At 34.2% G+C, this 17,451-nt stretch overlaps 1 protein-coding gene across 2 annotated transcripts in view; it reads right to left on the reverse strand.

Annotated features, from left to right (window-relative positions):
- The window catches only part of LOC120419489 (protein prickle-like), a 153,965-nt gene that overhangs the window by 93,395 nt on the left and 43,119 nt on the right, over positions 1 to 17,451 (reverse strand). The window contains exon 1 of one of the 2 annotated variants that reach the window (XM_052711168.1): positions 2,412 to 3,894. The exons of the other annotated variant lie outside the window; for it this stretch is intronic. The gene's annotated coding sequence lies outside the window, so the exon portion shown is untranslated. Of the gene's footprint in view, positions 1 to 2,411; positions 3,895 to 17,451 lie in introns of those variants that run through there. 2 annotated transcript variants of the gene reach the window in all.

A 17,451-nucleotide genomic window follows, 5' to 3' on the forward strand; every position in this document is an offset into this window, starting at 1 on the left:
AAAAAATCAAAGTTTAAAAAGTCTACATTTGATAAAAAATGCATAAAGAAGCTTTATATCAGGCCTGCTCAACGTCCGGTTCTATGATCGGCCCTTAAGGCTCTTAATTAAAATTTCTTAAAGTTTTGGCTGATTTTACGTCTAATTAAATTTTTACTTTTTGAGGATTTTGCTTAAAATTGATTTTAAGCATAAGCATAGGTGCCCACCCGCAGTTGCTACTCCGTTATTGACCAGGACCTCCAGAAGTTACATCCACGAGCCGTGGAAGATGAGTGGGTGCTATCTTTCCTCGCTTCGCAACTTCTCAAAGGCCCCTATCATGCTGATCAATACCGGCGCCGGCCACGACCAGTGGTAGGGTCACGGGGAAGTGGATGGGAATGTTAGTCCGATACTTGAGTGATAGAGACCGCCCAATCGACTGCATCTCCGACAAAGTATCACATGAGTTTTGAGTGCGTTAGTAGATGGGTATGAGGTCAGGATTCACGAGTGGCAGTGATGTGACCATGAGCATTTTGTTTATCGGTTGAAAATTTTAAATCTTAGGCAGCCGGCTGCGGAAAGATAGATAATTGATTATTTAAAAAGTTTTTTTTATCGAACGCGTGCCAGCCGAGCAGTAGTGCTATGGGCTGGACTTATCAGTATATTTTTACTGTTTTTACAATTTAGATAACGCGAGCAAATTTCAAAAATAGTAAATAAATGACGCTTTACTCTTCATAAAATCGATAGTTTGATGAATTAATAATAAAACTTCCAGTTGGAATAAATTTTTACGATCATTTACGACGAAAATTATCGCGTAAAAACAGGACTGCGCGTTCCCAGAAGCACTGCACTTATGATGACATTATTCAATTATAATAACCAATCACCCCATGCACACAAACAGCGACACAAAAGAAATGAAAATAAACATGCAAAAACAAGACAGCGCGTCCTCGTGGTCAGCGCACTTCAAATTGATTTTTCATAAATATACTAGCAAAAATAATTGATTTTTCCAGAACAACTTTTCAGTGAAAAAGTTTGGCTGGAAAAAAGCATAAAAAAGCAAATGAATCATATTGAAAATATAAATCGTTACAATTTTTTTTAAATATATAAAAAAAAAATCTCAAAATGAGTCAAAACATCAAATAGCAAAATATTTTCAGAAACTTCAATAATTCTAAGAAATACGAGGAATTATTGAGGTGTCTTTAAAATCATCAATCGTGAAATATTTCGATTTAGTAAAATATTTAAATAAAGGTGCACTATAACGTTAAAATAGTTATTTTTTGTAAAGAAGATTCTAATACAAATTTCGTTGCAATAAATTTTAGCTTGTCTCGTTGATTTTTCAAACTAAAAAAAAAATGAAATTTAAATGTTTTTTAAGTTAATGATATCAGGGTATTCAACTTCAATCGACAAAAACAATGACAATACAATTTTAAAATAAAAAAAAAAAAACAAAATAAAATAAATCCAATAAACACATCTGTGAAAGCTATCTCTGTTTTTTTCCTTCTTAAAATTAAGATATATGAATCATATTTGCAACACTAGCTTATTTATGTGTTTACTTGAAACAATCTAGTAAAATAAGTTTTATGAAAAAGAATGTTTACTTTTTTTTAACTTTTATTAAACGTTAGTTCCAGCCCGCCACTACTTCAGAAATATCAGATCAGGCCCGCAGGGCCAAAAGGTTGGGCACCCCTGTTTTAGCTGATTTTATTGGATTTTTTGAAGGGAGTGGAGAGACAAAACTGGAAATAAAATTTGCATTGGCCTAGTTTATAAACAATTAAAAGAAGCTTGGAATTTATTTTTCTATGACAAATATAATCTATTTTTTGTACTTGAATTCTGTCATTTTTTTTTTAAAGATTTTTGTCCCCTGTCTAACTTAAATAAATTAACGAGTAGATCATAATGCCGATTCTCTATTATAAATGGTATATTTTAATAATTAAAAAAATATGAGTTATTTAGAGCAATTTGTTTTACGGAATAATATATTTTTTTAATGAATCGAAATTTTAAAACAACCTGATTTTAACAACAACAACTATTTAGCAAAACCTACAGTGTTGACTGATAGTAGGGAAATCCAGCTATTGATTTACACTTCAAGTTTTGTAAATAAGATATCTTAATCTAGAAAGTATGTTGCTAACATATCTGTCTGTCAAAATGCTTACCCGCCTTTTCAACATTTCCAAGACTATTCTTTGAATAACATTTGATGAATATTCTGCCAAAATTTCATAAATTGGTAAAATATGCCTTGTCCGTTGAAATCTTGATTTAATAAACCCAAAATTCAAATCAACCCCTAAATTTCTACCCAACCCCCAAAACTGCACCCTTCCGCATAAACGCTCCGAAACCGTCCCTCTCCAAATACTTACAGTTTACGTCCTCCAACCGAACCAGCATGTTACAGCTCCTCCGGGCCCAGGGCACTCTCCCTCTTCCGTAGGGGTAGATTGTCTACCATCGACGACGACGTCGACACCGGCGACGCCAAACTGTATCGTGGGTGGCGACGACCCTTTCCCGTCACTTCTACTATTACCAATACCACCAAAATAATCCTCAGGGGGTGGTTTTAGCTGTGTTGTTGTTGTTGTATTTGCTGTGATGAAGATATTGCACGCACACAAAAGGTTGCCACTCAAATGATTACCGAAATTACAGGGGGGGTCGAACCTTTAGCTCATTTTCACTTTTCTTGGATATTCTCGCCCTCAAAAGATGGTACGACCTCGACTGTGTTATTGCTTCTTCTTGCACCACATCAAACGGAGATAAACACCGGCCGTTCCAGCTTCTGTGCTACAGCTTCTCTTTCTGTATACACTCTGCTACTGGAAGTCTGGGCCCCGACGAACTGGATCGCGTTGAAACTGCTAAACAAATAAACAACTACACGTTTCGGGTTGAGCAACATGTGCATCACCTTCTGTGGATGTGGAACTGGATCAACGGCCACGAGCGGTTACTTCCGGGGTTTCTCGTACTCCACACGCGAGCGCGCGATCAAACTCAACCCCAAAAAGCAAAAGAAGAACGCTGAACCAAAACACACCAAGTCGCGCTCGTACGCGGAACTCGCACGTACGTACGGTACGATAAACCTCCGACGTTACACTGATTCCCCTCAAGTGCCAAACGGAACGTTCTTCCCTCTCTGTTTCGTTTCGTTTCATCCTCTCTGCTTCCACTCTCTTCAAGTTCTTCACGGCGCGTAGAAGCATGCGCACTCGATTGCGCGCCAATATGGATGCGCCCCGACGACGACGACAGCCGGAGTTGAAGTTGAAGTTTCGAAGCAGGCCACGCGCGAATACAACACAACACAGGGAGGACGATACAGCACACCGGCGAAAGGGTCATAGCAAGCGTTGCTGGAACCGTTCGCTCACTCATGGGAAACCCCGCAGGAGGAGAGTCTGGTCGTGTAGACTTGTTACGATTTTTTGTTGCGTTTGTTACTCGAGAGTGCGGTGCTAACCAGCGAGCGATACCTGCCCTTTTCGCGGGAGTTGGAAGTGGAGTAGGGAGTCCCGAGCAGGGGTGTTGTGAGGGAGAGCGATTGGATGAGTCATGAATTTGTTTTATAACGTTGTTTTATGCAGAAAATTGTAACAAAACCATAGAAAATAGTAAACTCATAACAGAAAAAAAAGTTTTTCACATTTTGTAAAATATAAATTAATCATAAAGGCAATTCTAGATTACTTTTTTGAGCCATGGGATTCCTAGGTACATAGGACCTTTTGAAAAAGTAAGCAAGAAATTTTCACGTACTCGTTAATCATCTTTTCGAATTGTGAAATTATTCCTTCCATTTCTTGGTGATGAAGCATGGCTCTATTACTTGCAAACGGTAAAATTTTCGGAAAAATGAAAATAGAAAAAAATAGTTCAGCCCCGAAAAAAAAACATTTTTTAAACTAACTGTTTATATTAACTTTTACAATTAATTCAGTCAGTTTAACGTGAAGACTTCCATCATTGTCATGATTTTTCGTTCAAAGATATAACTTTTGCGTCGCTTTCAATATTTTGGCAAAATTCCTTCAACAAGTTGTTTAGAATAGTGCCCTACACATGCTGATTCCTTTTGGTAACGATTATCCAATTTTTTGTAAAGTTATGGAAATCGTCATTAATCAATGATTGCCAACTTGGACGTCAATTATTGTACCACAAAATTATATAAATTTTCAAACACAATTGCCTTAGATCAAAAAATCCTTCAGTGGCTTCAAGAAGGCAACAACCGGCACATGCTGATTGATTTTAGTGCAGAAATTCGTTAAATTGAATTTGATACAGAATATTTCATAGTGATGATCAATTTTCTACGAAAATGATCAACGGCTTCACCTTAAAACAAAATAATTTTTCAGAGATTTTTTTTTTATTTTTTCCTAAACTTTTCAATATTAAAAATAAATGGTGTAAATATACATTCAATTTTCACTTTTTAAAGATATTTTTAAATGAGGCTATGAAACAAAGGCAATTTTTGAGCTGAAAAAATGAGCTGGAATTGTTTTTCACGAAAACACATTTTAAAACAAGACATAAAAAAATTTAATTGAAAAAACTTAAGAATCAATTTTAAATAAATTTGAATTTCTATTGTCCATTGAAAATTTTGTACATTTTTTTCAAAAATGGCACCGTTTGCAAATAATAGGCAATTCAATTGTATGGTTTAACAAATAACAATGTCAATATTTGTCAATTTCAAGAAGCCGAAAAAAAAGCTCTACGTTTTAAGTTTTGATTTGAAAATATGTCAAACAGTTGCCAAAATATAGGCAAATAATATGTGAAAAGGAAAAGAAATTGAGAAAAATTTAATTTTCTAAGTATTTTAATTTTAGCCTTCGCTGATGATTTTTAATATCAAAATTGAAATCGTTTAAACTTTTCAATCCAAAAATCAAAAATTTAAATTTTAAAACATATTTCAAGAATCGACGAAGTAAAAATTAATTTAGTTTTAACTGGAATTAACCCTTAAATAGTTATTACTAAAATATTTTAGCATTATGACAAAAACCAAGTTTGATTTTCCTTTTTTTTAATAAAGGGATAATATCTTAATATTTTTAAAAGTCTTTTCTGTTTTTTTTTTTTTTCGTTTTAAAAAATTGTCCAAAGGCCTTGGCAAAACTCCACTTCGGATAATCGAAGCACGGGGAAAAAAATGTTTTGTTGTCTTATTTTTGATTGTTGAGCTTTATTATGACTCTTAAACTACTCTAAAACGATTTTATTCCAAATCTAAGATTGCGGCCAAAATGGTTATGATGAAATATTGAAAATGCATTTTTTAACTTTACAGGCAATCTACCATTCAAATTAGACTAAAATGGGGTCGTGATTCGATTATCCAAAGTCCCATGTAAAACCTTCGGATAATCGAGCCTGGACTGTAGTCGTGAAAAAATGTTATTTATACTTTTCTGCAGCTCAAAAAATGCCCTTTATGGCATAGGAAATTACTCTTTCAAAAATCAGTTTTGGTTATTTTATTTAAAGTTAAATATTTTTTGAAAAGAAAAAAACTATTTTTAACTGAATTGTTTTAAGTGTAACCGAAAGCTTTTCACCAAACCAATTAGTTTTTAGTTTTTAGTTTTTGGTTTATAGTTTATAATTTTTAGTTTTTAGTTTTTAGTTTTTAGTTTTTAGTTTTTAGTTTTTAGTTTTTAGTTTTTAGTTTTTAGTTTTTAGTTTTTAGTTTTTAGTTTTTAGTTTTTAGTTTTTAGTTTTTAGTTTTTAGTTTTTAGTTTTTAGTTTTTAGTTTTTAGTTTTTTGTTTTTAGTTTTTAGTTTTTAGTTTTTAGTTTTTAGTTTTTAGTTTTTAGTTTTTAGTTTTTAGTTTTTAGTTTTTAGTTTTTAGTTTTTAGTTTTTAGTTTTTAGTTTTTAGTTTTTAGTTTTTAGTTTTTAGTTTTTAGTTTTTAGTTTTTAGTTTTTAGTTTTTAGTTTTTAGTTTTTAGTTTTTAGTTTTTAGTTTTAGTTTTTAGTTTTTAGTTTTTAGTTTTTAGTTTTTAGTTTTTAGTTTTTAGTTTTTAGTTTTTAGTTTTTAGTTTTTAGTTTTTAGTTTTTAGTTTTTTTAGTTTTTAGTTTTTTAGTTTTTAGTTTTTAGTTTTTAGTTTTTAGTTTTTAGTTTTTAGTTTTTAGTTTTTAGTTTTTTAGTTTTTAGTTTTTAGTTTTTAGTTTTTAGTTTTTAGTTTTTAGTTTTTAGTTTTTAGTTTTTAGTTTTTAGTTTTTAGTTTTTAGTTTTTAGTTTTTAGTTTTTAGTTTTTAGTTTTTAGTTTTTAGTTTTTAGTTTTTAGTTTTTAGTTTTTAGTTTTTAGTTTTTAGTTTTTAGTTTTTAGTTTTTAGTTTTTAGTTTTTAGTTTTAGTTTTTAGTTTTTAGTTTTTAGTTTTTAGTTTTTTAGTTTTTAGTTTTTAGTTTTTAGTTTTTAGTTTTTAGTTTTTAGTTTTTAGTTTTTAGTTTTTAGTTTTTAGTTTTTAGTTTTTAGTTTTTAGTTTTTAGTTTTTAGTTTTTAGTTTTTAGTTTTTAGTTTTTAATTTTTTATTACACATTTAAATTGTATTAAATACAAAAAAACAGATTTGAAACAATTCTAAACGAACTGAAATCCACAAACTCTTTCTACACTCCTGTCCTCTGACTTAAATTCACTCCGTTCTGGAGCTGCACTGTGGGAACTTTTTGCTCCTTTCCACCACCACGGCCACGGCCCAGTGACCACCACCAACTCGAAAGTTCCAACTTTATTCCGCGTGACTTGCTGGCGGATACTACACCGGCAACCAGCAAGCAGGGACTGACTGCACTTATTATTTCGTTTATGTTGCTTCAAATAATCTTTTTTTTTCGTTCTTTGAGAGTGTGTGAACGCGAAACTATTATGCCAACCACGGGACTTGAACCGACATTGCTGCTGCTAGCTGCATTTAACATTCCTCAGCTGAGGGCCCCGAGAGACGTCCAGGAAAGTGCTAGGTATCGGTCTATTGAGCATTGCAAGGGGGTTTGGTTGGGCTGTCGGGGTGGAATTTTCCCGATGGGTGGCAAAGGAAATCGCTCATTCACTGCTGGCTGACGCGCGCGACCTCTGGGAGGGCTGCAGTATCTCACTAGTGCAATATATTGGAGCAGATCTTGAGCACAGGGGAGGGCACAATTGTTGGGATAATTTAAAGAACAATTTTAGAATTATTTTCACAGAAAACACAGAAACTGTTTAAATTAGTTAAGTGAAATCTGTTGGAATTCTGCACACAAAAGATTATTTTTTATTCATTCAAACAAGTTGATATCACTATGTCTTTTGTTATTGAAAAAGTTAAAAATTGACGATTCTCCGTAAAAAAACTCGTTTTTTTTTTTTGTTGTTTGTCTTCTACTGTCTATGTATGAGCTTGAGGGAATTTGTCTAGCATTAGAGCAAGGGTCCTGATTGCTCAAAATCAACCACTCCATTCGCGAGCACAAATAGCAGGCGACGCGAAACTGCCCTGATGAATTCCTACCGTTTGTCACTTTCACACCATTCGCTCCCGAACACTCTCTCTTCTACTCTCCGTCTCTCTCTGATCGGCTCAGTCTCCGAACGGCTCCGGCAGGCCGACCGTCACCGATCACTCTGAACTGAAAACATTTTTTCTCTGATGTGCTGCATTATACTCATTGTTGGGTTGCCTAAAATCAATGTTATCAATTAAATTGTGCATTTATTTTGATTTCATAACATTATAGACACCATTCAAAGAAACTTCCACCAAGAAAAATCAAATTGATTGCAAACTGAGGGCATGAAGACAAAAAGACTGCCGCGCTGGCATTTTGTGAAAATGGCTCTTCGCTGAGCATGGTAGTGTGTGAGTGTTGTCGAGCGACGGGGTAGACAAACGTTTTCACGATGTATTTGTTCGCTGAGTGAACAGTTCGAGCCACTCGCTGGCTGCTTGCGAGTATCATTCGCTCATGAATGCTAGCGGGTTAGAATAAGCGACGAATGGATAGGCGACGAGTGAGTGGTTTCTGTTAATTGAAGCGAAAATCAGGACCCTTGCTTTAGAGTTTATCATTTTTGTTTTTCCCTGGCATTTAGCAATTTTTATAATTTTGTAAATTTTGATTTTGATAAAACTTCGTTAAAACGGTAATTTTGCGTCATCAGTTTAACAATGCAAGTCTCAAGTCTTGAACAAATTTTTTGATTCAGGTTTTTTTCAGAAAAAAATAGTTATGGAAAAAAATTATCGATTTTTGAAATTCACTATCCCTTGATTTGAAAAGTTTTTTCAATGAAAATTAATATTTGTTTTTGCGTTCAAAATTTTAACAGCATTTTTTAAAAATTTGTGGACAAAACTTTGAAATAAAATTGCCCAATTACTGCAATTCATATCCCCCAAATATGTTTTTTATTTAAAAAGTTGAAGGTTCCAAAAGGGCATCTTTTGCTCTTGAGTTTAGGAAAAAGCTAAATCATGCACTAGAGTCATGATTTTTTGAAAAAAAATGATTTTTTGAAAATATTGCTGATTCAAATTTGCAATTGAAAATGTCTGAATAATTCTTTTGATAGAGAAAACCATTGTCAATATTAAAGCATTGGCAGCTTTTAATTTTTCTAAATGATTTGTTTTAACAATTATGAATGAGAAATGAATGAGTTCAGGAGGTCATTTTGAGCAACTTTTGTTTAACTAAAAACTTTACTTCTCTTATTTTATGTTTTTCTTGTTTCATTTTCTTGTATTTTAAATTGCGTTTATCTTGTTATGATTTTGTTTTTTTTTGTTAATATTTGGCCTATTCTACCACCTTATATGATTTCATTTTGCCTATTTAATTTTTTCACGTTTTTGCAGTCACTTTTTTCAATTTTTACTTTTTTTACATTTTCTGCTGTAGAATGGCACCATCATCATTTCAATTGTAAAAAATGCATACAGGCATAGTCTGGGACACTAGAAAAATAATTGCACACTTCTTATTACTTGAAATATAGAAAATGTTAGCAAAAACACAGCTAAAATTGACCCCTAAAAAATGACATGGCAAAGTCACATAAAACAAGTTAAACTTCGAAATTTTAAGAGTTCTTCTTTCCAATATCAAAAATTGGATTTTTGGCGATTTTGAGATCGAAGCCCATCTAAAAGCGGGGTTAGGTTGTAGAGGGATAATTGACTAAAAGTTAAATTCACAATAATACGCATTTTATTTTTAATTTTTATGATATGTTTTAGGGGACTAGAAAAACTAATTCTTAGCCTTAGTGTAAGATGGTGCAAAATATGGTTTAGGTTAAATGAATTTTGATACATGCGTGTTTGTAGGAAAATTTATTTAAAAAAAATATTGAAAATCATTTTTTTAAACAAAATTAAATTTGCAATCAAAAAGTACGTATAAATTTAAATTAATTCATGTGTGTGTTTGTTTCCACAAATATTGAGGTTAAATATTATCGTAGTTTTCAAAATATACTTATTATTGATTTTTTTTTTGAAATTTCGAATTGTAATTTAAAACTAAATATTAATGAAAATTTAAGAGATATCTCAAAAAATTCACAATTTTCCAAGTTACTGTTCCACGCCCAATCCACGGGTGCTGGTGATGGTGGAGAGAGGGTTGAATTGATGCGCCAAGTCGTGCTAAACGAATCAGTTTCAGCTTAGCTGTGCAGACAGAAGAAAAGGGGGCATTCAGAAAATATGTGCAATTCCCCTCCCCCTTTGGGAGCAATGAAGGGTGAAACATGCGTGGTGTTGGTGAAGAATGGTGGTGAAGGTTTAAAGAACCATTAATTTGTAATAAAGCAGCAGAACAAAAATGCTGATTGTTGGGGAGCGTGGAGGATGGATATGAATAAGAAAAAAAAAGTTTGCTACATTTCATGCGGCTAGGCAGAAACAGTGTTGCAAGCTTTTTTGTTGGTTTGGCATTGAAAACGGTTCAGTTGGATGATTTTACTTGTTGTAGTTTTTCATCAGCTAAAAACATATTTTTTTTTTGTTTTGAGTTCTTCAAATCCGACTTCTCCACGGTTGTTTGAAGACATAATAAGTAGTTGTGTGTTGATCATTACTTTATTTTAAAGTCAATTTTTAACTTAAAACACCTACAGTGAAATGAAAACATGACAACACATTCTCAGTTGACCAAGTGACCAACATTTGCGAGTACCCTAAAAAGCACTCCAATTAAGAGTTTTATGTCATGCCCAGTTTAATGCGTAACGTACCCTAAAAAAAGTGCCCAATTATACGAAGAGATACTCACACGAGACATCTTAACTGCCCCAACTCCAATGAAAAAACTCAAGATCATGCGTCTCCGTTAAGCTGACAACCCTACCCCGTTGCGAGGCTGAGCGGAAAATCCGAATTCGCTAATGGATCCACCACCGGTCAACGTCAACGTCCCAAGGATGTTGTTGATCCCTCGCGGTCGTGGTCGTGATTCATGGAAAATTAGCCCCGTGGCAGAAAAGTCAGTCAACTCGCGTGATCCTCGCATAATCCACGGTTCAACAACAGCAGCAGCAGCATCCGAAGGAGAGGGTGGTAGGGTGACCAGAAAATTAATAAACTGAATTTTAAAATTTATGTCAAATTATTGATTCTTTTGGAAGTAATACCAAATTTGACATGGCAATTCTGGTCACCCCAACGCATCCAAAAGATAAGCCCCGCCAAAATAGTCGTCTCGGACGCTGCTCGGAAGAGCCGGGTCTTACGTGGCCACTGGGGTCCGGCCGGGGCCACTTTGCGTTCGTTGGCCGATTTACAAAGGAGCACGACGACCGTCCGACTGGGATCGGACGGACGGCGAGTTAGAGTTGCGTAGAGGAGTGTTTCATCACGTAAGAGAAAATAATAATAATGATTGTAATTGCTTTGACCCCTCCTCCGTGAACGGGCCCGAGACCAGAGCCAGGCAGCAGCAGCAGAGAGTGGAGTTATTTTTGAAGCTGTTGGGTTTTTTTTCGTTAATTTTTATTTTCAAATTATTTCGAACCCGCGAAGAAAAAAGGCTCGGAAATCCCACGGATTGAGCGAATGGGGGTTTGTCCAAAAACTCATAACGGATGGTTTGGCTTACGCAGTCGCTGAAAAAAGATTCGAGAATTTCGATTTCGAAGGCTTCGCATGAAGGGAACAGGGTGTCAACACGAACGGATTTTTTTTTTGGTTTGTAAAATTTAACAAGAGTTGGTTTTTGACTTGTGATATTTCACAGTTGTTTAATTTATTTATAAAAAAAATCTTTAAATATTTTAAACAAAAGAAGAAGTAATAGTTTTTAGAAAACCATAAATTAATCATAAACCTTGAAGTTTACACATTTGAATCGAAAGTTAATAAATAACAGTTAATATTTTACAAAATAGCAATATATCGGACTAGACAAGTCATATGAAACTGTCATGCTAATCTATTCTTGGATGTCTCCAAACCTATATAAATTCGCAGAGCCTAGAAGAAGGCGCGGTGGTTAGCGGCTTCTGCTGCCGATCCCTAAGTTGCTATGAGACGCGGGTACGATTCCCGCCTTATCCTCCTGGCCTTCTATCGGATGGGGAAGTAAAACGTCGGGCCATTTGCGTAAAAGAAGTTTTGGGTGACTCACCACACATAACCTTCGGACGCCTAGAAATGAGCAGAAACTTGCAAAGAGCCCACAAAAGACCCGGGGGTCGTTAAAGTGGATTGCTTTGCTTTGTTTTTTTTTTAGAAGAAAAAAGGTATTTTTTAAATATTCAATTAAGCTGGTACAAATTTTATTTAAAGCTTTTTCCCCCTCCCCCCCCTTCAAATTTGGTCCGAAAAATCAGGGGACAAAAAATGATTTTTCACAAAACTTCCAAATTTTAATGGATATTGAAGTGCAATCAGCTGAAATCAATTCAAAATGCAAACAAAGAAACTATAAACTAAAATGCATTCCCCTACGTTTAAAATCATTTTTAGCATGTATGGGTTGATTTAAAAAAATGTTTTGAATTTTTGAAAATTGTCGAAAATGTTATTTTTTCGCAAAAATTTCAGTTTTTGTCAAATTTTAAATTTTTTGAAAACTAATGATTGCAAAACAACTGAACTAGTGCAATGTGCATTTTAAAAAACTTTTTCCATGCAAATGCTGAAACTACGGCTTGTTGTGTGTGTGTGTGTGCAACCAACCAAACGGGACCACGCGGTCGCTTCTTACAAATTGAGTTGATTCCATGTATTTTTAGATCTACATTCTATACATGCAAATAACTCGCATAGGCATTTGGAAAGTGTTAGCTCTGCCGAGCTTCGGTGACCCATTTCTACGCTGGCTAGCCGAGCGCGAGGTACTTCAGCTTTGTCGACAAGCCCCGCCCTGAAGAACGTTTGGACCAATCGGATTCAAACGTTATTTAGAACTTCCGAACCCTTGTCAAATGAACAAGGACCCAGCGCGTATATAGTTAGCAGTAACAGTATTCCTAATTCCAGTCATAGCTCATCAAGCCACGATGGACTAGTGGTTAGCCTTTTTGTTTATCAACCTGGACGGGGGATCGAACCCCGCCTCGAGCAACTTTGATTTTTCGTTCATGTTCCGTAACCATTCAGCCACGGCCACTCCTTCAACGCTTGAAATTAAATAAGATGCAAAAAGGAAATTCCTCACCGGGTTTGAACAACATGATCTTGAAAAGCCGTTCTATGCCAGAGGAAGCACACATCCAAATTACGGCCACAGGCGGCGATCCTGACGGATCCAAAAATTCAGACTTTCAGCTCCACGTAGTTGGCCAAATTCTAGTAATCCTCTTCACACCAGAATTTGATGACTAACGCCACCCAGCACCGTCCGGTATAAAGCTGTCCGTAACGCGAATTCAGTAATTCTCTTGGTTCCCTTGGCAGTTTGATGGTCTCCTTCTCACTTTCACTTCCGGCGCGGACCAAACAGTTTCCTTCTCCACTAGGAGCACAAGTTTTAGAAAATTCGAAAACCGTTGAAATAACTTTAAAGACATTTAAATTTTGCCTCAAACATAAAAAAAATCAAAACTCCATGAAAATGACAGGAGCACAAAAATTTGCGTCCGACCCGTCACGCGACCTACTTCGATCCTCATCTGTGATAAGATAAACGTTTTTAACAAAAATGAATTTGAAAAGGCTAATAAAACTTGAAAATGGATCACGATATAAAATTTTATGTGATGTATTTGTTTTGACTTTTTTCCAGGTTTTCAAAAAATGTGTTCTTTTTGCAAAGTTGGCAACATTGCCAAATGAATTTTGACCAACTTGTTCTACAGCTCAAAAGATGCAATTTTTTGTCCAAAAATGAGATTTTTCAAAAATGGTTATTTTGCGCAATTCGTAGTTCGACACCCTTTCAGTAATGCCTTTACACCTCGCGTGGTTAAAATTGCCCAACGATTATCGCCGCGATTTTAGGCTCAACTAAATGAAGAGAAGAAAAAAAAGCTGCAACTCCATGTCGATTAAGCAGCCAGAAAACATCAAAATTCCTCAAATAAAATGCGTACCAACCTAACCCAACCTACCAGGAAAGTTATCCGAAAAAAAAAGAAATTTGACGGACGTGTGACAACTTATTTCCGTTTAGTCGTCGTCTTGCGATGACCCACCCGATCCCAGGGTACAATTTATGTCTTGGCTAAGGGAAGGTAGGAGGTAATTTCGAAACGAGAAAAAAAGGCGATTCGTTTAAACGAAATTACGCGATGGCGGCGGAGGTGATTTTCGGAAATGGGCACTTGTAAACGTCGTGGTGGAAATTGGCCTGAGAACAATGCTTTCCGCGGGTGGACACCACCACGGGAGGGAACCATTAAAAAAACGCAATTCCCAAGACACGAACCTTTAATTCGATGGTGGTTAGCCGGGGCGGTTAAGGTGTCGGTTTGGGGTAATTAGTTTCGTTGCGAAATTATTTGGGAGGTGAGATTTTCAATCACGAAAGTTGGAAACCAATCTTTTTAGTTCTTAATTTTTGAAATCTTGAAAATCTTGGAATTCTTGAAAATCTTAAAAATCTTGAAAATCTTGAAAATCTTGAAAATCTTGAAAATCTTGAAAATCTTGAAAATCTTGAAAATCTTGAAAATCTTGAAAATCTTGAAAATCTTGAAAATCTTGAAAATCTTGAAAATCTTGAAAATCTTGAAAATCTTGAAAATCTTGAAAATCTTGAAAATCTTGAAAATCTTGAAAATCTTGAAAATCTTGAAAATCTTGAAAATCTTGAAAATCTTGAAAATCTTGAAAATCTTGAAAATCTTGAAAATCTTGAAAATCTTGAAAATCTTGAAAATCTTGAAAATCTTGAAAATCTTGAAAATCTTGAAAATCTTAAAAATCTTTAAAATCTTGAAAATCTTGAAAATCTTGAAAATCTTGAAAATCTTGAAAATCTTGAAAATCTTGAAAATCTTGAAAATCTTGAAAATCTTGAAAATCTTGAAAATCTTGAAAATCTTGAAAATCTTGAAAATCTTGAAAATCTTGAAAATCTTGAAAATCTTGAAAATCAAGCTTCCCATGCGCCAGTGCCAACGCACACCGCGGGTTTGGTTTTCTAGCTTTGGTACGTGCCTGAACCCATTTTTGTATTGGTATTTTGGTACATCGTACCAGCGCACCACGACACTCTCGGCTCGCCCCATCGGTTTTGTGTCTGGCACTCACCCATGGCATGAACCCAGCGTGCCGTGGTACGTGTCGTGGTATTGAACCCGTTTTGTACCGCCAGCGCGTACCACGGCACGTACCTCGGCTCGTAACGAGTGAAGCACCTTGGCTCATATACCGGGTTCATGCCATGGGTGAGTGCCAGACACAAAACCGACGCGGCGAAACGAGAGTGTCGTGGTGCGCTGGTACGATGAACCAAAATACCCTCGGCTCGTGTGAGTCGGGTACGGGTGTAAACCGAACAAAGCAGGCGCAAAGCAAACCCGAGGTGCAAGCGAACCGCGTGTACCGCACGGTGCAGGGAAGCTTGTTGAAAATCTTAAAAATCTTGAAAATCTTAAAAATCTTGAAAATCTTGAAAATCTTGAAAATCTTGAAAATCTTGAAAATCTTGAAAATCTTGAAAATCTTGAAAATCTTGAAAATCTTGAAAATCTTGAAAATCTTGAAAATCTTGAAAATCTTGAAAATCTTGAAAATCTTGAAAATCTTGAAAATCTTGAAAATCTTGAAAATCTTGAAAATCTTGAAAATCTTGAAAATCTTGAAAATCTTGAAAATCTTGAAAATCTTGAAAATCTTGAAAATCTTGAAAATCTTGAAAATCTTGAAAATCTTGAAAATCTTGAAAATCTTGAAAATCTTGAAAATCTTGAAAATCTTGAAAATCATGAAAATCTTGAAAATCTTGAAAATCTTGAAAATCTTGAAAATCTTGAAAATCTTGAAAATCTTGAAAATCTTGAAAATCTTGAAAATCTTGAAAATCTTGAAAATCTTGAAAATCTTGAAAATCTTAAAAATCTTGAAAATCTTAAAAATCTTGAAAATCTTGAAAATCTTGAAAATCTTGAAAATCTTGAAAATCTTGAAAATCTTGAAAATCTTGAAAATCTTGAAAATCTTGAAAATCTTGAAAATCTTGAAAATCTTGAAAATCTTGAAAATCTTGAAAATCTTGAAAATCTTGAAAATCTTGAAAATCTTGAAAATCTTGAAAATCTTGAAAATCTTGAAAATCTTGAAAATCTTGAAAATCTTAAAAATCTTAAAAATCTTGAAAATCTTAAAAATCTTGAAAATCTTGAAAATCTTAAAAATCTTGAAAATCTTGAAAATCTCGAAAATCTTGAAAATCTTGAAAATCTTGAAAATCTTGAAAATCTTGAAAATCTTGAAAATCTTGAAAATCTTGAAAATCTTGAAAATCTTGAAAATCTTGAAAATCTTGAAAATCTTGAAAATCATGAAAATCTTGAAAATCTTGAAAATCTTGAAAATCTTGAAAATCTTGAAAATCTTGAAAATCTTGAAAATCTTGAAAATCTTGAAAATCTTGAAAATCTTGAAAATCTTGAAAATCTTGAAAATCTTGAAAATCTTGAAAATCTTGAAAATCTTGAAAATCTTGAAAATCTTGAAAATCTTGAAAATCTTGAAAATCTTGAAAATCTTGAAAATCTTGAAAATCTTGAAAATCTTGAAAATCTTGAAAATCTTGAAAATCTTGAAAATCTTGAAAATCTTGAAAATCTTGAAAATCTTGAAAATCTGAATTGATTTTTGACGTAAAATGTAGATAAAAACGACCTGCAAAAATATTTTTCAAACTTTTCTCAAAGTTTTGTTCACTGGTCGTCTGTGAATCGATTCCATCAAATTTTCCATGAAAAAATTAGCAATTGTAATTTTGACGACCAAAAATGTGAAAATTAAGACAAAAAGGTTGGGCAGGCCTGCCTAAAGGTCTTCAGGTCATGTTTGCAATGGTTAAAGACCTTCAACTCTGGTGATCAACAGGTCTTTAGTACTCCAAAAAATCTCACTGTTTGGGCCAGTTCAAGCCTACACAGAAAAAAATATGTAAATTTCCACGTCATGTAAAGTATGTTTCAAATGTAAACTTGGAACATGTAAATATTAAAACACATGTAAAGTGATGAATCATATGTAAAAAGCGATCATGTAAAAACTATTTGCATGTAATTGATGAATCTCATGTAAATGGAATTGGTTTTTCCATTTATTCATATATCTGAATCATGTAAATCCTAAAACAGATGTAAACATTATCATATGTAAATTCGAATCAAATGTACAAATACCTTCAGCATGTAAATTATAGCTGCACAAATGATTTCTAAATGACAGCTCACCAAAACAAAACAATTATTTTAGAGGCTGCGGTACTGCGTAATGAAATATCTGTGATTTTCTTTGAAAAGCAAGAAATGTAAACATTCAGTTCATCCTGCTCACAACTAAACGTTTATTGCAAGACTGCCCTTTTACGGCGATATGATGTATACGCCATTGAGGTGATTTTGCTGTAGACACGATTTGCTGTTTTTGTTCATTTTTTCAATTTAAAATGACTAATTTAAGGTCTGCTCTGTAGAAACTGTTAAAAAGTATAATAAAAATGTGGCCCCTACAAAATTTCTGTTTTTTTCCTATTCTCTACGATTTTAAACCACAAACATCATTTGGCCGAAAAAATAGCAATAAAAAATCACTACTTTTCCTTCTCAATGATGTATGTATACATTGCTCGATCAAAGTAGGGTACATTTATAATGCCAGCTATTTTGACAGCTGAGCGGATCCCATAATGCATTGTCCACGTGGATACTTTAAGGGGGGGGGGAGGGTATTAGGGAGCGTTCTTTTATTACGTAACGCAGTGGG

This window comes from Culex pipiens, chromosome 3 (assembly GCF_016801865.2).
Source record: "Culex pipiens pallens isolate TS chromosome 3, TS_CPP_V2, whole genome shotgun sequence".
Lineage (NCBI taxonomy): Eukaryota > Metazoa > Arthropoda > Insecta > Diptera > Culicidae > Culex > Culex pipiens.